Source organism: Musca domestica, unplaced genomic scaffold (assembly GCF_030504385.1).
Source record: "Musca domestica strain aabys unplaced genomic scaffold, Musca_domestica.polishedcontigs.V.1.1 48, whole genome shotgun sequence".
In the NCBI taxonomy this organism is placed as follows: domain Eukaryota; kingdom Metazoa; phylum Arthropoda; class Insecta; order Diptera; family Muscidae; genus Musca; species Musca domestica.
In genome coordinates, this window is record NW_026712340.1 from 3,952,950 (window position 1) to 3,977,245 (window position 24,296).

Below are 24,296 nucleotides of genomic sequence, written 5' to 3' on the forward strand. Positions count from 1 at the left end.
CACCAATTTTAGTAAAAATCGGTTCAGATATAGCTATAACTCCCATATATATCTTTCATCCGATTTGGTCTTTAAGTCCCTCACATTCGTAATATGCACTCCACAGGAATGATATTTGGTACCAGATATCAGATAAAGCCCAAAAAAAGTTGATTTTAATTTTATTAAAATCTGTTCCGATTTGGATATGCCTCCCATATATATCTTCATCCGATTTCGTGTTAATTGTGCATCGAATGGCCAATATCAGCCCAAATGGCATGAATTTTGGCAAATCCGACCGAAACCAGCCTATAAGCAAGTACACAAATTTTAGTAAAAATCGGTTCAGATATAGCTCTAGCTCCCATATATATGTTTCATCCGATTTGCTCTTTAAGTCCCTTACATTCGTAATATACTCTTCACAGGAATGATATTTGATACCAGATATCAGATAAAGTCCAAAAATAGTCGATTTTAATTTTATCAAAATCTGTTCAGATTTGGATAAAGCACCCATATATATCTTCATCCGATTTCGTGTTAATTGTGCATCGAATGGCCAATATCAGCCCAAATGGCATGAATTTTGGCAAATCCGACCGAAACCAGCCTATAAGCAAGTACACAAATTTTAGTAAAAATCGGTTCAGATATAGCTCTAGCTCCCATATATATGTTTCATCCGATTTGCTCTTTAAGTCCCTTACAATCGTAATATACTCTTCACAGGAATGATATTTGGTACCAGATATCAGATAAAGCCCAAAAATAGTCGATTTTAATTTTATCAAAATCTGTTCAGATTTGGATATAGCACCCATATGTATCTTCATCCGATTTCGTGTTAATTGTGCAACAAATGGCCAATATCAGCCCAAATCACCTGAATTTTCGTACATAAGACCGAATTCAGTCTAGAAGCTAATACGTCAAATTTGGAGAAACCCGGTTCAAAGATAGCTATAGTTCGTAAAATGCACGATAGATTTTGATTTTGTACCAAATATCTCATAGAGCTCTGAAATGCCCTGTATAAACCTTTTTACGAGAGCTCTACTAAATATGCATAGTGGTGTAGGGTATCATATAGTCGGCCCCGCCCGACTTTTGAGCTTTCCTTACTGGTTTTTTTTTAAATAGATGATTTGGTTACTCTATTTAATAAAATAGAATGTTTTATTTCAGCTGACCACTTTTGCTTTTTTTATTTTAAAAAAATGTGACATTTGAGATGTGTGTTTGAAAAGAAAGTTATATAGATTTATCTAAACGGCATATAAAACAATTTACAAAATATCAGTTGCGATTGTTGGCAGCCAATATTCAATAATTCAAATATATTTTGACTTCTTTTATGATTATTAAAATTGTTGACCCTCTATGGGGTAGGATCCGAGGGAATGGGCGTATATTGTTCATTAGGCCAATATTGTCGGACATAAAAAATTATGATATAAATACTGCAACGTGCCAAATTTGAACTATATCTACTACTTACTTCACTTTCTATGAGATATGTGATAATTATACCCCCAGCCATATTAGTCGAAATAACGTTTTTAGACCCTAGGTCTCTTTGGACCAAATCCGTTTCAGGACATTCGGAGTCGATCTAGCGATGTCCGTCTGTCCGTCAGTCTGTCTGGCTGGCTGGTGTGCACGATAACTCTCGGACGGAGTATCCGATTTGGTCCAAACTTGGTACATCGTAATATTTTTTGTCAAACTTAGATCGAGTTCGGAAATGGGCAATATCGGTTCGCTACTTCTGGTATCTCCCCCACAAAAAATCGAAATTTTCAAAAAATATATTTTCTGCACAGAAAGAGAAACCATAATTCGATTTTGCTCCAACTTTGCAAATCCTAATATATGTGTCAGATCTTTGTCAGGTGCGAAAATGGACAATATCGGTCTACTCCATCAATTACCTCCCACACAACGAGTCAAAATGTTGAATAATCACAACCCTTATAAAATGTGATGTAAGAGTCCGATTGTCTTAATATTTCACATATCCCAAGATTTTTATAAACTCAAGATCTGGTGCTATGATGGAATATATCGGTCCACTCCTTCTGGTACCTCCTATACAAAAGGTGGAAATTTTGAATACCCATTAAGCTCCTAAAGCGTGAAATTAATATCCGATTCCATTTAGACTTGGCACATCTGAATATTTCCGTCAATACAGGATCTGTTATAAAAACGGTAGAGATCGGACGATTTCTTCTGGTACCTCCCCTACAAATTGTCAAAATTTTGAATATCCATGATGGTCATAAAACGCGAAATAAGCATCAGGTTCTTTTTATGTTTCACACATCCCATTATTTCTACTAACACAAGATCTGCTGTGAAGATGGGATATATCGGCACAGTCCTTCTGATAACTCTCCCACAAAGGTTCAAAATTTTGAATAAAAAGCGAAATTAGCATCCGATTCAATTTCATACTTGGTACATTTCAATATTTCATTAACACAAGATCTGTTATAAAGATGCTAGAGATCGGACCATTTATTTTGCTACCTTCCCCACATAGGTTCAAGATACAAGAAAAACAAAACACACAAAGAATGCGAAAAAAGCATCCAAATCTCCTCAAATTTCACAAATACAAAAATTTTTGCTAATACAAGATCTGTTGCGAAGATGATGTATATCTGCGAACCCTAGACCTCACCCACATAGGGTTCAATTTTCAATACTTTTATCTGTCATAACTTATTTTTACATCTAGCTGTATCTACAAATTTCTGTTAATCAGAAACCTGGAATGAATATGGACTATATGATTTCGCATAAAATTGGATTTAACTGTTGCATTTTCTTGTATTTTTGCCCATGCCAATCTGTATTACATGAAGCATGAAAATGGTTGAATATACCTGGTAGCTCACGCACATGTAAACATTTTCTAAAAATTATCATATGTATCATGTAAAGTAAAGTGAATATTTTTATCGTATTTATTTACGTCCGATACGAAACAGACAATATTGACACATTCCCTCAGAACCCACTGCATAGAGAGTCAACAGTTTGAATAATCATAACAGAAGTCAAAATATATTTAAATAATCGAACCATGGCTGAGGGTATTAGTCTGTCGGCAGAACGATTGATAATTTTTAACTTGTTTTAGGGACAATTTAAATCGCAATATCTCAGCAAGAACAAATAACCTTTTCGATTGTGCAAGTGTGTTCTAAATTAATAGAAAATATTGGGATTTGTTAGAAGAATTCGGAATACATACAACTAGGATGGCAACATAGAAAAATAAATCAATAGAAAAAAAGAAAAAACTAGTAAATCAAAAAATCTCTAATAGATGTACACCTAGAAACTTGACTTTTTAATTTGAATATAATATCAGCTAAAACGTTGTAATCCTTTCAGATTTTGAGCTAAAAATCACATTTTTTTCACCCAACCATTTTTAATTCATACTTTTCAAACATGTCCTCCAGCGACATCAAGGACAATATCACATGATCATCATCAATGTTCATACAATAATGTACGGACATATGTTTTATGTGGTTTTATGTGGTCATACGGACATATGTTTTATGTGGTCAAACCACAAACTGACCAAAATGATGCAACATCATTGGGAATGATTGCCAATTTTTGATTGCTTTCTTTCACCAAAAATAAAATTACATCTTTATTCCACACAGTTTTGTTTTTCTTCTTATGCACATCCACATTATCCGAAGAAGTAGCAACACATTGCAATCCTACAACATCTGCACACGAGAAAAAACTCTTTTACTTTTTTTGGCACAGAAAACAAAAAAAAATACTCCAAAAAGTAGTAGCAGTAGTGGTTGGTTACGTCTGCTTTAAATTGTTTATGCGACTGTGTAGCTGAGAAACGATGACAGCGACGAAGCTTTAACCTTGAGAAACAGGTTCAACAAAATTGATGATGAACAAAAACAAATAAATAAAACAACAACACAGCTTACGCAAAACTCTTGTCTTAGGTGTGTGCTGTTTTATTGGTGTGTGTGTGTGTGAGTGGCGTACATTTTAAGCTCATCTTCGGAAGCACAATACAAAAACAACTCAAAAAAAATAATATTGTCGATTTTGTCATCTGTTGGTGGGTTATTATGATGAGCAAAACAAACACCTCTCAAATACGCACACACACACACACGCACTCATACATCTCTTTTAAGCAAAAACTCATCTCTCTATGAGGGAATTTCTTGGTGTATGAATAAGTGTTTCGTTCAAAATAAACCATTAACATTGGTCTCCTAACATTGCAAAGAGAGCACCTGAGAGGAATTGGGTTGGCTACATGGGATAAAATATTTATCTATGCCACCATCAGGGTGTTGCTGTTGTTGTTTGTATTTTGTATTTTATTATTGCAAATGAAATGCTAATTAGAAATTTGCAATAACGGTGGGCGATGTTAAATATGTAAATGTGTTGGCCTGAGATAATGGCTTAAAAACGAAAGACTTAGGCAACAAACTTGTGTGTGTGTTTTGTGAGTGGGAGAAACAGAATTTTAATGAGAGTAGTTTTATGTTGAACATTGAAATGGCAGCTTGTAACTTGATGACTTTATAATGCACGGAATGGAAATGTGTAAATATAGAAAAATAGTGTAATTTAAATGAAAAATATGCATAAAAGTCTTCTATAGATAGCTCATTGAAACAAAGAGTACCACATCTTAAATTCAGTTGGGAGAAAACGCGTTTAAAGTTATGGATTGAAATTTGACTTACAGAATTAAAAAGGTTTTTATACAAATAGCAATACAGCTACATAGACAAATATTTGCAAAGAGGTCAGCAGATATATGTGCTTAATTGATACGCAAATTTGAGAACGATTTGAAGTATTTAAGTGCTATATAAACTCAATTGACATAAATTAATAAGCCACGTAAAACAATGTTCACGTAACATGTCTTATGTAGAGAGTAGATATTTTAGAGCCAGCAAGTCCAAAGTTTCTTATTCATAGAAAATATTTCAAGATAATTTCTTGATAGCGGATATTTCACAGATCTACAGAAGGAAACCCCTTAAGCTCAATGGATGGAAGACATTTCACGTGTCTGCTGTGAATAAAATCGTTCTTCAGGTCTTTTTCTGAATAGAATGTCTTCAGGTCAAATATGGATGGAAGACCTTCTATGGAATAGACAGTAGAGTTTTTTTTTTTGAGTTTTCTGGAGATCCACAAGTGGTCTGAAAAGTAAATAAAATATAATGTTTTCAGGTCAGATATGGATGAAAAACTACTTTAGCATAGAAGAACCTCTTTTGGGGGCTCCGGAGATCTGCCAGAGGTTTGGAAAGTCAATATAACTGAAGTCTTCTAGAGATAGAATACTTTTTAAAGGTTTTCAATGGCAGGTAAAGTTTTTAAGGTCTTCTATAGAAAAATACAATTATAAAATCTTTTGCAGAGAAGTACGTTATCGATATTCTGTGATCTAAGATTTTTTTAGATCTTTTTCAGAATGCTCTTTATAGGTTTTCTACGAGGACGATTTTTATAGGTCATTTTCGGAGAAAACATTTAACTTCAGAAGAATATCTTTTGTACATCTCCTACAACAACAACCATTTTTTAGGACTTCTTCAAAGAACATTTGTTTCTTACTTAAACTTTTTTCTTCTAGAGAGAACAATACTATATGTCTCCTACGTAGAAGATTCCCTAGAGAAAACATGTTCTAAGACGTCTTATAATGTAACTGGTTTCTAGATGTCTCCTATAAGAAAGACTATTTGGAGGGAACGGGAAAAAAACAATTTTAGAGGTCTTATAAAGAGAATACCTTTTTGGAAGTCTTTTGTGGAAAATGTACTCTTGGAGGTCTTCAACCAAAAAGTGACCTTGTAGAGGTCTTTTTCACGGGATACCGTTTGGAGGTATTTTACATAGGAGTTGCTTTAGAGGTCTTCCAAAGAGAAGATCATTTTTGAGCTCTCCTTTGGAGGTCTTCAAGAGAAAAAATACTTTTAAAGATCTTCTACCAAAAAATATCCTTTGGATGTATTCAAGAGAAAAAACACCTCTCGAGCCCTTCTATACAAAATAACTTTTTTATGTAGAAGACCTGCGAAAGAGACCCAATGGAGGCCTAGAACAGAATATATCCTTTGAAGGCTCTCAACAGAAAATACACTTTTCGGAGAGCTTTTATAGATTATACACTTTTGAAGGTCTTCAACAAAAACAAGAAACACTTTCAGAGCCGTCTTAAGAAAATATCTTTTTGGTGATCTTCTACAGTGAATTTCCTTTTGGAGGTCTTATATAAAAAACCCTTTTAAGGGTTCTGTGGTTTTATGTCTTCTACAAGGTTGTCCCTTGGGAGAATACTTTAAAATTATCTTTTATAGAAGATGGCCTTGTAAACGTTTTCTTTAACAAAGAACATCATTTATAGGCCTTCAACACAGAAGCCTTCTTCAGAGAGGCTATTTTTTATATTCTCAAAGAAGATCATTTGCATATCCTAATATTTGCATTAGTGCTATATCAGTTGCGAAAATGAACAATGTCGGTCCGCACCATCAAAAACCTCCCCCACAAACGGTCAAAATTTCGAATAATTAAAACCCTCATAAAATGTGATGTAAGTGTCGGATTGTGTTGAAATTACACATATCACAATATTTTTATTAATCCAAGGTCTGGCGCGAAGATGGAATATATCGGTCCACTTCATCGGGTACCTCCACCACAAAGGGTAGAAATTTTGAATCTCAATATTTCCATCAAAACAAGATTTGTTATAAATATGGTAGAGATCGGACCATTCATTCTGGTACCCCACGAAGGGTTCAAATTTTGAATAACCAAAACAATCATAAAATCCGAAATAAGCATCCGGTTCTCTTCAAATTACGCACAACACCAGGGTCAAAATTTTGAGTTTCCATGAAGATCATAAAACGCGTCCGATTCCATTCAGACTTTATCCATCTCAATATTTCCGTCAACACAAGATATGTTATAAAGATGGTAGAGATCGCACCATTTCTTGTGGTACCTCCACAACATAGGGTTCAAGATTTTGAAAAACAAAACGCTCAAACAAACATTTTTGTAAACACAATATCTGTTGTGAAGATGATATACATCTGCCAATCCCTTCTTGGACCTCACCCACAAAGGCTCACAATTTCGGACATAACTTGCGAAACAAGTTAGGACATTTATGGACATTTTACTTTTTTCTTAAAACTACAATGATTGATGATGACTTGGCAAAACATAAATAAAATTAGAAAAAAAAAAAAAACAATTAAATTAACATTTTTCTCCAATTACTTAATTTCATTTGGAACAAAGCCAATAAACGTTCATGCTGTCGGTCAATTGTCTCTCGGATTTGGTGATGTACATGGCGATGGTACATTTTGTGCAAAACCTAATGCGAATTGTATAACGCTTGTTAATTACCAAAAATTATGTCATAACTAAAAAAGACAAACGAAGCACAAAAAATAATGACAAGCAAATGCGGGACACCCACTGATGCCAGCAGAGGCAGCAACCACAACAACACCCCCGCCATCATCCTTATTCGCATGAACACCAAAGCTAGACAGTTCCCCACTGGCTACTTACATATCTGACCGTAGCAACGGCTTCACTCATGACTGGCTGGCTGACTGACTTAATGCTTAGTGGCCGGCCGACCGACCAACCGTCTTATGACAAATGCCTTTAACCATTTTTTGCGTTTATTTTTTTTTCTTCGCTATTCAATAAAACCATTGCCGGGCTTTATGTCTATTCGCATTGGGGCTATGCATATCTTGAACTCAATATTTGGCATACAAAAAATACAAAACAAAAATAAATACAGTTGTTGGAGAGGGTATTAGTATCATCATCAACGTCACCATCACTGCCAGTATGGGTTATTTTTTTGGTTATCAGATATGGTTAACATACATTCATTCATATGTATACATACATACATATATGTACATTTATACACATGTAATTAAATGCGGATAAGATTTTTGTCTGTGTTACGCTCTGGGTAAACATTTTCAATTATTTATCGCCGTTTTTTTCGGCTACGACTTCAGTTTTGAATTTGTAACGTCTGCCAAAAATTGAATAAAAGTAAGAGAGTCTTGTCTCTAAAGGAAAAGCAAACGGTAAGTCACACACAAACGCAGAAATTGATGCCAAAACAAAGAAGCCAGACGAATGTGGCAGACAGACTCTCTTGGATATATGATGAGTTCATCTTGTTGAGATTCGATTGAGTGAAGCAGCTTCATCTCTAATTGTGTGGAGATATGTCGTTTTCTTTTGGTAGCCAAGATATAATTACAAATGATTTTTATTTTAACAATTTAGAGATGAAATGTTTATTTTTTTTTACTTTTCAAGGATGCAAACATTAAAATTGAAATTTAGAATAAGATATGCATTAACAGGTTAAAAAGTATATATATATACCCTTAACTGATTTTTCAAAATATTTTGTCTTCTACTATGATTATTCAAATTGTTGACCCTCTAAGGAGTAGGTTACGAAGGAATTGGCCAATATTTTCCACTTTGTACCGGACCTAAATAAATATATTAATATTGCGACGTGCCAGGTTTGTACTGTATTGGTTACTTCCTTCACCTTATATGAGATATGTGATAATTTTTAGGAAATATGCATGAGGTTCCAGATATAGTTTACCGAAGTATTCCATTTTCATACTTCGTCTAATACAGATAAAAATATTGCTATGGGTAAAATTTCAGGAAAATCCAACATTAATATCCAATTTTATGTGAACTTCATATTCATCCTAGATTTCTGGTTGAGTAGAATTGCTGACTTGTTTTGCAAGTTATGACAGATAACAGTATTGAAAATTGTGATCCTTTGTGGGTGAGGTACCAGAAGGGGTTCGCAGATATATATCATCTTCACAACAGATCTTGTGTTAGCAAAAATGTTTGGATGTGTAAATTTGAAAAGAGTTGGATGCTTGAACCCTATGTGGGCGAGGTCCCAGAAGAAATGATCAAATCCTTACAATCTTTACAACAGATCTTGTGTTAATCGAAATATTGAGATGTACCGAGTCTGAATGGAATCTGATGTTAATTTAGCGTTTTATGAGCGCCAATGATATTCAAAATGTTGACTCTTTGTGAGGGAGGTACCAGAAAAAGTGGACCGATATATCTCATCTTCACAGAAGATTTTGGGTAAGTAGAAATAATGGAATGCGTGAAATATGAAGAGAACCGGATGCTCATTTCGGATTTTATAATCGTTTTGGTTATTCAAAACTTTGATATTATGTAGGGGAGATACCAGAAGGAATACAGATCTTGTGTTGATGGAAAAATTAAGATGTGTCAAGTCTGAATGGAATCGGATGTTAATTTCTCACTTTATGAGCTTCATGGGTATTCAAAATGTTGACAATTTTCGGAGGAGATACCAGAAGAAGAAGACCGATATATTCCATCTTCACAGCAGGTCTTGTGTTAGTAGAAATCATACGATGTGTGAAATATAAAGAGAACCGGATGCTTATTTCGGATTTTATGATCGTTACCAGAAGAAATAATCCGATCTCTAATATCTTCTTAATAAATAATATAAATCTTTAAATTTTAAGATGTGCCAAGTCTGAATGAAATCGGATATTAATTTCGCGTTTTATGAGCTTCATTGATATTCAAAATGTTGATCCTTTGTGGGGGAGGTACCAGAAGAAGTAGACCGATACATTCCACTTTCACAGAAGAGCTTGGTTTAAAAGAAATAATGGGATGTGTGAAATATGAAGAGAGCCGGAAACTTATTTCGGATTTTATAATCGTTTTGGTCATTCAAATTTTTGCGCCTTTGTGGAGGAGGTAGCAAAAGAAATGGTCCGATCTCCAACATCTTTACAAAAAAATATCTTGTGTTGATGGAAACCATGTGATGTTCCAAGTCTGAACGGAATCGATTGTGAATTTCGCGTATTATGAGCTTCATGGATATTCGACATTTTGACCCTTTGTGGGGGAGGTACCAGAGAGAATGGACCGATATATCCCATCTTCACAGCAGATCTTGTGTTAAAATAAATAATGGGAAGTGTGAAATATGAAGAGAACCGGTTGCTCATTTCGGATTTTATAATCGTTTTGATTATTCAAAATTTTGACCCTTTGTGAAGGAGGTACCAAAAGGAATGGAATGTGAAGGAGGTACCAAATGGAATCGGATGGTATTTTCACGTTTTATGAGATTCATGGTTATTCAACATTTTTACCCTTTGTGGGGTAGGTACCAGAAGAAGTGGACCGATGTATTCCATTTTCATACCAGAAAATGGGTTTGTAAAAATATTGTGATGTGTATAATTTCAAGACAATCGGAATCTTACATCACATTTTATAAGAGTTGTAATTATTCAAAATTTTAACCCTTTGTAGCAGTTGTACTTGATGGGTGGACCGACGTTGTCCTTTGTCGCACCTGACCTATCATTAGGATTTGCAATGTTGGAGCAAAATCAGATTATCGTTTCTCTTTCTGTGCAGAAAATATATTTTTTGAAAATTTCGACCATTCGTGCAGGAGGTACCAAAAGGAGTGAACCGACATTGCCATCTCTGAATTTCAATAATAATATTACGATGTACCAAGTTTGGATCAAATCGGATACCAGACAGACGGACGGACGTACATCGCTAGATCGTCTTCAAATGTCCTGAAACCGATTTGGTCCAAAGAGACCTAGGGTCTAAAACCGTTATTTATATGAAGTACGTTTTGGCCGTATCAAATGATCTATACCCTCTCTAGACATATGGCTGGAGGTATAAAAAACATTTTTAATTGGGACAGTGGAGGAATTTTTAAATGACCCCTACATCAAGGCAAAAAAGGATTCTCAATAGAAAGATTTCGGGAAGATTCTCTGATTGAAATTTTTTTTGTTCTTTTACCAAAATAAAATAATGCTTCGACAAAAAAGACTGACTCTCGTTACAAAACTACCACATGTTTGGAAACAGTCGACCTATTTGTCATATTCTAAGTTCTTTTCAATAATCATAACCCCTCTCAAAGAGTTCTTCTGTGCTCCAACACCACTTAATTTCAACTTAACCAAGGTCAACGTAAAACGACCATTACCAAAACGAACCAAGACGAGGGTTTATTCAGTTGACTGACTTCTTTTTCTTCTTTGCCATCTGCAATTAAAAGCAACGCTTGTTATTTAATACTAATTATATGTATTAAGAATTCTTTTGAAGTGACATCATTCTTCAACTAAATACCTCTAAGAAGCGTCTTTTTTAAATGAATAAGAAGCCAGAACAAAGTATAATTCCGCTGTCATTGAAACTAGTGCATTAAAATCAAAAGACTTAAGACACAAACGTGTGCAGAATTATGAAATGAATTAAAGAATAAGAGTTATCTCTGGAAACAAAAGAACAAGCTAAGATATATAACGCAAAAGGAGATATTTATTTTACTTCTACTCTTTAAAGATGTCATTTTTAGACCCTCCACCTTGAACAGGGGACATATAAACATGGTAATTCCGTTTGAGACATCCCTAAATATTCGTCGTAGACCCCATAAATTCATGATCAGCATAAAATTCTAACGTTGTCCGCTGTTTGTCATTTGAAATCACGATACAGCCCACATTATTAGACGAAGATCTTCAAAATTTGGCAGAACAATTTGTTTGTATTGTGTCTAGGATGGTTGGTATTGAAAATGAGATATATCGGTCCAGGTTTTGGTATAGCCGCCATATGACAGTACCTTCCGATATTCGGTATTTTTATGATTTTTAACCCTTTTTCCTTGGATTTTTCCAAAATTGTAGGTCATAATAGGTTCAAGCTCGGGTGACGCAACATAGTGTATATAGATCCACGTTTTGGTATAGTCCCCATATAACGGTACCTCCAAATATTTTGTGTTTATACCCTACACCACAAGGTGGTCAGGGTATTATGTCTTTGTGCATTTGTTTGTAACAGGCAAAAGGAAACGAGATAGACCCATAGTTCCTTTTGATGATCTGCATAGAATCACTTTCTGAGTTGATTTATGCATGTCAGTCCGTCTGTCCGTCCGTCCGTCCGTCCGTCCGTCCGTCCGTCTGTCCATGTATTCTTGTGAACAAAATGCAGGTCGCATTTATTATCCGATTGAGATGCAATTTTACAAACAACATTTGTTTGGCCCAAGGACGAACCCTATTGAAATTGGAGATAATCGGTAAAAATTTAGATATAGCTCCAATATATATCTTCGTCCGATTTGCCTTTTATTGTTCACCAAACGTGTAATATCAGTCCGAATAGTATGGAATTTTGCACATACAACCAAATTAGGCCTGAAAATAAGTATGCCAAATTTTATCGAAATCGGTTCAGATATAGCTATAGCTCCCATATATATATTGTTCATCCGATTTATTATTTTTGTCCTCCGCAGCCGTAATATGAGATCGGTTCAGATTTGGATATAGTTCCCATATATATTTTTATCCGATTTCAAATTAATTTCGCACCAAATGGGCAATACAAGTTCGAATTTAAAAGATACAAATGCTTCGGCATATTTAGTCCTTTGAACTTTAAATTATAATTATAATCATAGCGTGTATGATTGAATTCTCCCATAAAAACTTTTAATTATTAAGTGGAGCTCAACTAAATTAGCAAAGTGGTGTAGGGTATCATAAAATAGGCCCCGCCCGACTTTAGGACTTTCTTTACTGGTTTTTATACCCTACACCACATAGTGGTAAGGGTATTATGTCTTTGTGCATTTGTTTGTAACATGGAGAAGGAAACGAGATAGACCCATAGTTACTTTTGAGAAACTTCATAGAATCACTTTCTGAGTCGATTTATGCATGTCAGTCCGTCTGTCCGTCCGTTCGTCCGTCCGTCCGTCCGTCCGTCCGTCCGTCCGTCCGTCTGTCCATGTATTCTTGTGAACAAAATGCAGGTCGCATTTATTATCCGATTGAGATGAAATTTTCCAAGCAATATTTTTTTGGCCCAAGGACGAACCCTATTGAAATTGGTGAGAATCGGATCAAATTTAGATATAGCTCCCATATATATCTTCATCCGATTTCGGGTTAAATGTGCCCCAAATGTCCACTATCAGTCCAAATTACCTGAATTTTGGCACACCCAACCGAGTTCGGCCTAGAAGCAAGTATATCAAATTTGGAGAAAATCGGTTCAGATATAGCTATAGCTCCCATATATATCTTTCATCCGATTTGATCTTTAAGTCCCTCACATTCCTACTATGCACGCCACAACCGTGATATTTGGTACCAGGTATTAGATGGAGCACAGAAATAGCTGTTTTAAATTTTATCGAAATCGGTTCAGATTTGGATATAGCTCCCATATATATCTTCATCCGATTTCGGGTTAAATGTGCACCAAATGTCCACTATCAGTCCAAATTACCTGAATTTTGGCACACCCAACCGAGTTCGGCCTAGAAGCAAGTATATCAAATTTGGAGAAAATCGGTTCAGATATAGCTATAGCTCCCATATATATCTTTAATCCGATTTGATCTTTAAGTCCCTCACATTCCTACTATGCACTCCACAACCGTGATATTTGGTACCAGGTATTAGATGGAGCACAGAAATAGCTGTTTTAAATTTTATCGAAATCGGTTCAGATTTGGATATAGCTCCCATATATATCTTCATCCGATTTCGGGTTAAATGTGCACCAAATGTCCACTATCAGTCCAAATTACCTGAATTTTGGCACACCCAACCGATTTCGGCCTAGAAGCAAGTATATCAAATTTGGAGAAAATCGGTTCAGATATAGCTATAGCTCCCATATATATCTTTCATTCGATTTGATCTTTAAGCCTCTAACATTCGTAATATGCACTCCACAAGAATGATATTTGGTACCAGATATAAGATACAGCCCAGAAATAGCTGTTTGTAATTTTATCGAAATCTGTTCAGATTTGGATATAGCTCCCATATATATCTTCATCCGATTTCTGGTTAATTGTGAACCAAATGGCTGATATAAGTCCAAATGGACTGAATTTTAGTACATCGGACCAAATTCAGCCTAGAAGCAAGTATATAAAATTTAGTGAAAATCGGTTCCGATATAGATATAGCAACCATATATATGTTTCATCCGATTTAGTGTTTTAGTCCCTTACATTCGTAATATTCACTCCACAACCGTGATATTTGGTACCAAGTATTAGATGGAGCACAGGAATAGCTGTTTTAAATTTTATCGAAATCGGTTCAGATTTGGATATAGCTCCCATATATCTTCATCCGATTTCGGGTGATTGACCACCAAATGGCCGTAATAGCATCAATTTTGGCAAATCCGACCGAAACCAGCTTAGAAGCAAGTACACCAATTTTAGTAAAAATCGGTTCAGATATAGCTATAGCTCCCATATATATCTTTCATCCGATTTGGTCTTTAAGTCCCTCACATTCGTAATATGCACTCCACAGGAATGATATTTGGTACCAGATATCAGATAAAGCCCAAAAAAAGTTGATTTTAATTTTATTAAAATCTGTTCCGATTTGGATATGCCTCCCATATATATCTTCATCCGATTTCGTGTTAATTGTGCATCGAATGGCCAATATCAGCCCAAATGGCATGAATTTTGGCAAATCCGACCGAAACCAGCCTATAAGCAAGTACACAAATTTTAGTAAAAATCGGTTCAGATATAGCTCTAGCTCCCATATATATGTTTCATCCGATTTGCTCTTTAAGTCCCTTACATTCGTAATATACTCTTCACAGGAATGATATTTGATACCAGATATCAGATAAAGCCCAAAAATAGTCGATTTTAATTTTATCAAAATCTGTTCAGATTTGGATAAAGCACCCATATATATCTTCATCCGATTTCGTGTTAATTGTGCATCGAATGGCCAATATCAGCCCAAATGGCATGAATTTTGGCAAATCCGACCGAAACCAGCCTATAAGCAAGTACACAAATTTTAGTAAAAATCGGTTCAGATATAGCTCTAGCTCCCATATATATGTTTCATCCGATTTGCTCTTTAAGTCCCTTACAATCGTAATATACTCTTCACAGGAATGATATTTGGTACCAGATATCAGATAAAGCCCAAAAATAGTCGATTTTAATTTTATCAAAATCTGTTCAGATTTGGATATAGCACCCATATGTATCTTCATCCGATTTCGTGTTAATTGTGCAACAAATGGCCAATATCAGCCCAAATCACCTGAATTTTCGTACATAAGACCGAATTCAGTCTAGAAGCTAATACGTCAAATTTGGAGAAACCCGGTTCAAAGATAGCTATAGTTCGTAAAATGCACGATAGATTTTGATTTTGTACCAAATATCTCATAGAGCTCTGAAATGCCCTGTATAAACCTTTTTACGAGAGCTCTACTAAATATGCATAGTGGTGTAGGGTATCATATAGTCGGCCCCGCCCGACTTTTGAGCTTTCCTTACTGGTTTATAATCCTATTACCCACGAAATTGTCTGAATATTGGTAATTGTAGTTCGTAATGGATTCTACCTCCTGAACATAGTACATATAGGCCCACGTTTTGGGATAGCCCCCATATAACGGTACCTCCGGATAGTCAGTACTTTTGATGATTTTTGTACATATTTTTCCACAGATTTGTCTAAAAATTAGTATTTGTAGATCATAATGGGTTCTAGCTCCTGTGGCGGAATATAGAATATATGTATAGGTCCAAGTTTTGGTATAGGCCCCATATAATTTGTCTAAAAATTGGTATTTGTAGTTCATAATAGCTTCTACATCCGGTGGCAGAGCATTGAATACGTAAGTCCACGTTTTTCTACAGCGCACATATAAAGATACCCACCGATATTCGGTATTTTGATAATCCTAATCATATTTACCCATGAAATTGTTTCAAACTTGTTTCAAAGATTTGGTAGATGACAATCCTAGAAGTATAAAACTGTCTATATAGGTTCCTGTTGTTTATGAAAATGTTTATACCCTCCACCATACTATGGAGGGTATATTAATTTTGTCATTCGGTTTGTAACTCCTCGAAATATTCATGTCAGACCCAACAAAGTATATATATTCTTGATCAGCGTAAAATTCTAAGACGATTTAACCATGTCCGTCTGTCCGTCTGTCCGTCTGTCTGTTGTAATCACGCTATCTTTCGAACAAATTGAGATAGAAGGCTAAAATTTTGCACACATGTATTTTTCCCAGTAGGCAGGTTAAGTTCGTAAATGGGCCATGTAGGTCCAAGTAGGTCCATATAACGGTACCTCCCGATATTCGGTATTTTGATGATTTTAGCGACATTATTCACCGGAATTATTTCAAATTTGGCATTTGAAGTTTGCAATGGATGCTACAGCCTAAGACAGAAAATTATCTGTGCAGGTCCACGCCTTCCTGTAGCCCCCATATAACGGTACCCCCCGATATTCGGTTTTTTGATGATTTTAGCGACATTGTTTACCGGAATCGTTTCAAATTTGGTATTTGAAGTTCGTAATGGATACTACATCCTAAATCAAAAAATGAGCCATGTAGGTCCACGTCTTCATATAGCCCCCATATAACGGTCCCCCCCCCCGATATTCGGTATTTTGATGATTTTAGCGACATTGTTTACCGGAATTGTTTCAAATTTGGTATTTGAAGTTCGTAATGGATACTTCATCCAAAGTCAAAGAATGAGCCATGTAGGTCCACGTCTTCATATAGCCCCCATATAACGGTACCCCCCGATATTCGGTATTTTAATGATTTTAGCGACGTTATTTACAGGGATTGTTTCAAATTTCGTATATGAAGTTCGTAATGGATACTTCAGCCCATGCCAGAAAATTGTCTGTGCAGGTCCACGTCTTCGTATAGCCCCCATATAACGGTACCCCCCATATTCGGTTTTAGCTACATTATAAACAAATTTTTCTTCAAGTTTCGCATTTAAATATTGTAATAATTTATGACAAAAGTTGCCTATGCAGGCCCACGTCGTCGTATAAGCATTCGGTATTTTTAAGATTTTAACAGAATTTTTAACGGGTTTTATTTTTTGGAAATTGCCAAATTTGTACCAAATGGTGGAGGATATTAAAAGTTCGGCCCGGCCGAACTTACAACTTTTTTACTTGTTTATTCTGACTTTTTACAAAAAAAAAATGGTCATTAAAAAATTAATTTGCCAAAAAAAGAAAAATTTTTTGCTTTATTTGCTATATGAATTTAATTGAGTTTCTATTAACCCTTTGTTTATTTAAATAACTGTTTTGAATATTCGAAAAAAACATTTTTCCAAAAAAGAACTGAATTTCGCAGTATGCCTTTTCAAAACCCGTTAGAGTCGAATTTTACTGAAACTGTTGGTAATATACAATATTTTGAAATTGAGTATTGCATTTAAAATGCATGATTTCAAATATCCACTCGATTTATTTGGGCACTTCTCTCTCTCTTTCTCTATTTCGCTTTGGTAAAACGAAAGACTTAAGCAACAAACATGCCAATTTACCAATCAAATTCACATAAGTGTGTTTTCGTGTTTCAATCGAAATTAATATTAAATAATCACAACAGTCATGATATTTCCAAAATAAAACATAAAAATAAATAAATAAAACAAAAGCCGCCAAAAAAGGGGAAATGAGGTTTTAATGAATTAAGTAGTTCGCCAAAAGCTAGTGTGAGGAAACCAACGGATTTACTTGAATTTTTTTCAATAAAAAAATTAATACTTAATAAATTTTGGTAAGGCAATGTTATCGTTTATTTCTCATAACAAATTTCATATTTTTTTTAAATTTGAAAATTTAATTAAAAGATTTAATTTAATTTAATTTAAAATCCGCGTTTATTGAAATTGAGATCTCATAAAATAGGTAATTTGAAAATCAAAACATAGGGACTTTTAAAAGGACCAAAATAAAAAAGAATTTCTATAAAGCTTTTGCTGGAGCTCTGCAAAAAGATTTTTTTCAAAATTACAAAATTATTTATAGAAAGTCAGAGGGCAGCTTCTATAAACGATTTTCCGAGTTCTTTGGAGATTTGTGAACATTTTAGAATTAAAAAATTCAGTTACACTTTTCTGTTTTTTTTTTTTTTTTTTGTTATCTGAAAAATCGTGTTAGCCTCTCCCAAACAGTATTTTGTTACACATATGACTTCAATTTATGTAAATCCCTACCAACACAGCGATACCTCAACATAGTCTTATTTAAGAACGCTACCTCATCAAGAGAGAGTCTAGCGTTTTTAAAAATTCTCCTACTGTCGATATTCTTTCTAAAGTGGTTTGGAAAAATATGTAACAGGTGAATGGAATTTTAAGTGGGGTTTTCCTATCGCATGTATAATGCGTGTTAAACATACAAATAAACAGCATGTTTAATTCCCAATAATATTATGTGATTGGTGTATTTGACAATGGGTCGCTGACCTTTGACTTAAGGGCGTGTGTGTGGTAATTCCCATTAGGATTACCTAAACAAATTTTATAAATCAACACTAAACAAATCGTTGTTGTAAAACACAGAAAAGTTACCAGCGGTCTATAGAAAGAATCCAGTCTAGGAGGCGTAATATTTATTTTCTAAAACAAAAAACCAAGTTCTTTTTTAGAGCAGACAAACAATTGTTCGTCATTGGGAGAATGTCATTCTTCTTTTTCAAAAGAAAACCAATTTATATTCAGAAGTGGAACAATATATATTTTTTCTGGTCATCTCTGGCGATCCTGAATCTATTTGCTTCAAAAAATGATCCTGAAGCAAAAAGAAAACTAAAACTTTAGGTTAAAGTTGTAAAAGCACAGGAAGTTCAACTGTGATCAATTATCGCTTAGATTGATCTTAAAAAGGACAGTAACCAGTTACCTTGAATTAATCTAGAAACGATTATGATAATTTGAGTCTCAATAAAAAACCTCCTTATTCCTAATATTCCTTTGAAGAAAACGCACTGTTTTTTACAGGATACAGATAACATACTAAAAACAAGTAAGCAAAGGCTACAGCCGAGCGGGGCCGACCGTTGAATACCCTACAACACAATAATAAATGATACAGTTTATATAGGCGAGATACTCGAAAGAATTCCACAAGATATTGTGACAAATAATAAAAGAAAACCATCAGGTTTCGTTCTCTAATTTTCGAATAATAGCAACTTAAACTAATTTGCTCATTTCCAATTTATTGGTAGATGTTGCACGTAAATGGTTTTCCTAGATCTAGAACCAATATTTCCCAAAGACCTATAATCTCTAAGAAGTGGCAAAAGATTAACATTTATTATTGCCTTTTGACTGAAACGCATCTATATGAGATACAGACATTTGACTATATTCTTCAACGAAATCTGCGTTAACGAAATAGTCAGAAGTGCGTCTTTCCTGTATTTGTGAATTCTCCAAAAAGTCACTGGAATGGACATTTTCGTATTTTGTCTACAAAAGTTGGCAAACTCCTTTACACATTGAATATTTTTGGATGGCCATCCAAAACTGCTTGGCTTTTGCAATGTCCGGTAACCACCATTCAAATGTGCGTGAGGATCGGGCAATAATTACGACCTGCTGACAATTTTGCAGTTTTTTTTGTCCATTTCAACCCCTAAATATATGGCGATTATCTCCAAAAAGAGTAGGGTTCTATTCTGACCCTCATCTTATCCCCATTCAAAATTTCATAAGGATCGGGCCATAAATGCGATCTGTATATGATATCCTGATATCCTAACTACTTAGTTTTGTTAGCTGTAGAAATATTACCAAATGTTTAATTCAAAATGGAAATATGACAAAATTGAAAAAATATGAGAAAATATTACAAAATCAATATTTTCATCTTTAGAGAGATATGTTTATGCGATTTTTTAGACGTTTTTTCTTTCCTGCCAAGAGGCCATTCTGAATTAATGAGAACTGTCGAAATCAGTTCAGCCGTTCTCGACATATATGAGATCTTTCAAGCATATCTTCTTTGATAGTCATATATATCGCACATATTTTGCTATATATCCGATTTGTTGGATCTTAACATCAATGTAAAGATCTGAAGTAACCTTGTCATGGCTTTGTGATTTCGCCGGGATTTAAAATATTCGCGGTTTAATGAAAATTTTTTCAACACAAAAGATATGGTCTATTTTACCCGCTAAATATTATCCGATGACCACCCAAATTGGTAGGCTTCTTCCCCGCCCTAAACTCTAGCTACATTCCGCGTCGATTGGTCTATAATTGCGACCTGTATAGCTACTGCAAAATCCGACATTTTTTCAGTATTTGGTCCATTTCAACACCTAAACATTTGGCGATCATCTCCAAAAGAAATAGGCTTCTATTCTGACCCTAACCCCATCTTCGTGCCAAATTTCGTTAGGATCGGGCCATAATTGCGACCTGTAGAGTGATTACAAATTAACATGGACAGACGGACAGACGGACGGACGGACATATATAGCTAGATCGACTCAGCTCGGCGAGCTAGGAAGATCCATATATACTTTCCTATATGGGAAACCAATATTTCGAGGTGTTCCATAAATTCTGTCCCAATCAAACTTATAATACCCCCAACACATAGTGTTGTAGGGTATAAAAACCACATTATGATTTTTTCTAAAGAATATCACATTCTGGTCTTTTAAGAGTTGTTTTGGTCTTTTCTACGATATGGAATGCTTTCTGGTCTTGTTAAAAATAAAATAATTATATATTCTCCTCAGGAGAAAATATCACTTTTTTCTCCCAAATAAATTTCTTATTATTCTGTTACTAAAAACAAGTAAAAAAACATTAAGTATTTCGGGCCGGACTTTTAACATCCTCCACCATTGGGTAAAGAAAATATATATATATATATATATATATATATATATATATATATATATATATATATATATATATATATATATATATATATATATATATATATATATATAAATATCTGAATTCAAACGTCTTCCTCTTTAAACTACAAATACCAGTAAGACCTTCAGAATAATGCTGTTAAACTTTTCAAAAAACCATAAAGTGGACGAAGCCGTTATATGGGGGCTACACCAAAACGGGAACATCTGTAGACAACTTTATACTTTAAGGATTGTCATCTACCAAATCTTCTTAAATACCAAATTTGAAATTCGTAGCTAAATGTAAATAGTATTGTCAAAATACGGAATATCGGTATACGTATACGTGCACTTTAAGAAAATATGGACCAAAATATTCAATGTTCTGCCACCGTAGCTAGAACCCATTATGAACTACAAATACCAATTTTTAGACAAATCCGTGAAAAAATGTGGCAAAAATCATCAAAATGCCGAATATCGGGAATAACGGTATTTCCCGGGGGACTATACAAAAACGTGGACCTTACATACAATATTTCACCACCGGAGTTAGAACCTATTATGACTTACCAATACCAATAATTTTTAGACAAAGCCGTAAAAAAATTTGGCGAAAATCATCCAAATACCGAATATCGGGAGGTACTGTTATATGGCGGCTATACCAAAACGTGGACCTATATATAGTATGTTCCGCTACCGGAGGTAGAACCCGTTAAGAGCCACAAATACCCATTTTTAGACAAATCAATGACAAAATGTGGAAAAAAAATTATTAAAACAACGAATTTCGGGAGGTACCCTTATATGATGACTATACCAAAACATGATCCGATATATCTCATTTTCAATACCAACGATCCTATATACAATATAAATTCTTCTGCCAAATTTTGAAGCTCTACGTCAAATAATGTGGGCTATATCGTGATTTCAAGAGACAGACGAAGAAACAGACAGACGGACATCGTTAAATCGACTTAAAATTTTATGTTGATCATGAATATATATGCTTTAATGAATGAACGGAATGACAAAGTTAATATACCCTACTTTTCAAGGTGGAGGGTGTAAAAAAGCCGTCCTATTAAAGGTCAACCGTCTTCCAATGAAAAATAACCATCTTCCTATTAAAGGCAAAAATCTTCTCAAAGTCTACCACAAAATGAAGGGTACATTCATTTTGCCATCATTCCTGAAAAAAATAAATTCCACACATATTGATGGAGACATTCATGTGATTCTCTATGACATTTTGGCTGTTATTATAAAATGAAGACTGGTTATAAGAAGGCTAATTGTTTGGAAAATAAATATTTAAAGACTATCATCAATATTGACTTCAGCACATCACATATCCCCATATTATTATTTAGAAATTTGTCTCCAAACCTAACAATAAAAAAAATTTAAAAAAACATTAATTTTTTCATATTTCTGACCTTCATTATGTTGGCAGAGGTTTTAATATGAAAAATGTATGATGTGAACATTTAAATATTATTTTTAAATTTTTTTTTCAAAATAATTCCCAGCGGGCATTGTGTTGTATGTGGCAAATCAAATATATATCATTTAAAAATAATACTTATCACTTTGCGTCAGAATATCACATCAAAAATAATCCATAATAACAAAAGACTTAAGCAACAAACGTGTTTCGTCAATTTTTGCAGAAAGACTTAAGACACAAGCGCCTTTTTTTTTTTGGTTTTCTTTCTCCACTCATTTCACAACAAATATCATGGGGTTTTCCCAAGATTTATTTATGAAAGAGACTTCTGATATTTCCAATTCTTAAATAAGACCACGAATATTGGATATTGGCAACAATGCTTTACTTTGCAATGTGTATTATTATGTCTCAATTTTGTTTTTGTTATGTTGGCATGTTATGTTTTTTTTATTGAATAAAGAGCACGCAAAGAATTGCTCAATCAAAAATACGGAGTTTTAAAGTTTTTTTTAGATATATTATTTTTATATTTTAAGAAATAATATATTTTTTATATTAATCTATATTATATTTTTTCAATTCATTGACTTGTTTCAAATTCTTCACCTAAAACTTTTTTTGTCAATATGATATCATACAATTTGAACTTTTCTTGTTTTTGTTGTTTTCGTTTTGTTTGATTTTTTTTATAACTTGATTTTTGTGGTGAGCAAAAAATCCCAAGACGACGACAACGAGTTAGCTAAACAGCCCTGCTTTAAAGCAAGGTTAGCACACCAGCACTAAGGCACATACTCGCACACACACACACATATACCACCAGAGACAGATATAAACGCAATCGCCCAAAGTATAAGACATTTTGCAAAGCAGCCTCTCACAACTACATGCAAAACAATTTTAACAAAAATGCTTGGCAATTTGTTAGCACTTTCAAAATTATACACACAAAAATATTTCCTGTTTTTTTTTTTTTTTTTGGATTAAACCAAATTCAAATCAAAGAAGCTTAAAATATTTAATTTCTTATATTTCAACACACACCTTTATTTTTTGTTGTAATTTCTGGGTTTTTTTCTTATTTGAATTTTAATCTAAAATTGAGAATTTTGAGATGGCAAATTGAAAAGATTTAATTTAGTTGTTTGGCAATTTTGTTTTTATTTTCAGCATAAACTCATGTTTCTGTTTTGCACAATGGCCACCGACACACACAGAGGGCTACCGAACAACCGACAACAACAACGAATGCGACGATCAAACGGAAGAGATGGAAAACTCTAAAAACACACACCAAAAGAGTTTCCCGGCTTAAAAGATACAAACAAAAATGAAACGCGCACGTTGAAAGATACACACGTAATATGTTGTGCTCGCTACACCAACCTGGCTCAGACTGAGGCTTTTGCTTGAAACGTTAAGACGAAAACCGTCAACAACTGGCAGTAGCCGTACTACTCGCTCACAACTTGTTCAGAGTCTTAACAAGACAACACATACAGCAACAGCAACAACAACAACACTAGACACAAGCCACCATAGCTCTGTTATGACTCTCAGTTGTAACCCCTTCTTCTTCTCATTGAATGGCTTATATATTTTCTCTTATAAGACCACTTGGTATTAGAGTATTGACACTTCTCAGAGATTTTCGATTTGCCTTTGGCCGTAGTAAACCGGTCTTACCATGCTCCAGAGTATTTGCAACAAGTTTCCTTTTTTTATTCGAAAAAAAAAAAAAAACAATAACAACAACCAAAGAAGAGTTAAGAGCCCACACAGAAGCTCTCGTCATACTTTGGTGCTAACAACAGTCGATCGATGGAAGTTAAAGGGGTATTGAATTTAAGGGGTATTGAAGAAATATTGTGACGTAGGATTTTCCAACGGAAGACCGAGAGTTTTCCTATGGAAGACACATGGT

The 24,296-nt window shown here is 34.4% G+C and overlaps 1 protein-coding gene across 2 annotated transcripts in view; it reads right to left on the reverse strand.

Moving 5' to 3' along the window:
* Positions 1-23,779, reverse strand: part of LOC101893299 (Zona pellucida-like protein) — a 133,825-nt gene extending 110,046 nt beyond the window's left edge. For both annotated transcript variants that reach the window (XM_059127804.1, XM_059127802.1), the window contains exon 1: positions 23,417-23,779. The gene's annotated coding sequence lies outside the window, so the exon portion shown is untranslated. The remainder of the gene's footprint in view (positions 1-23,416) is intronic.
* Between the last annotated feature and the right edge of the window lie 517 nt (positions 23,780-24,296).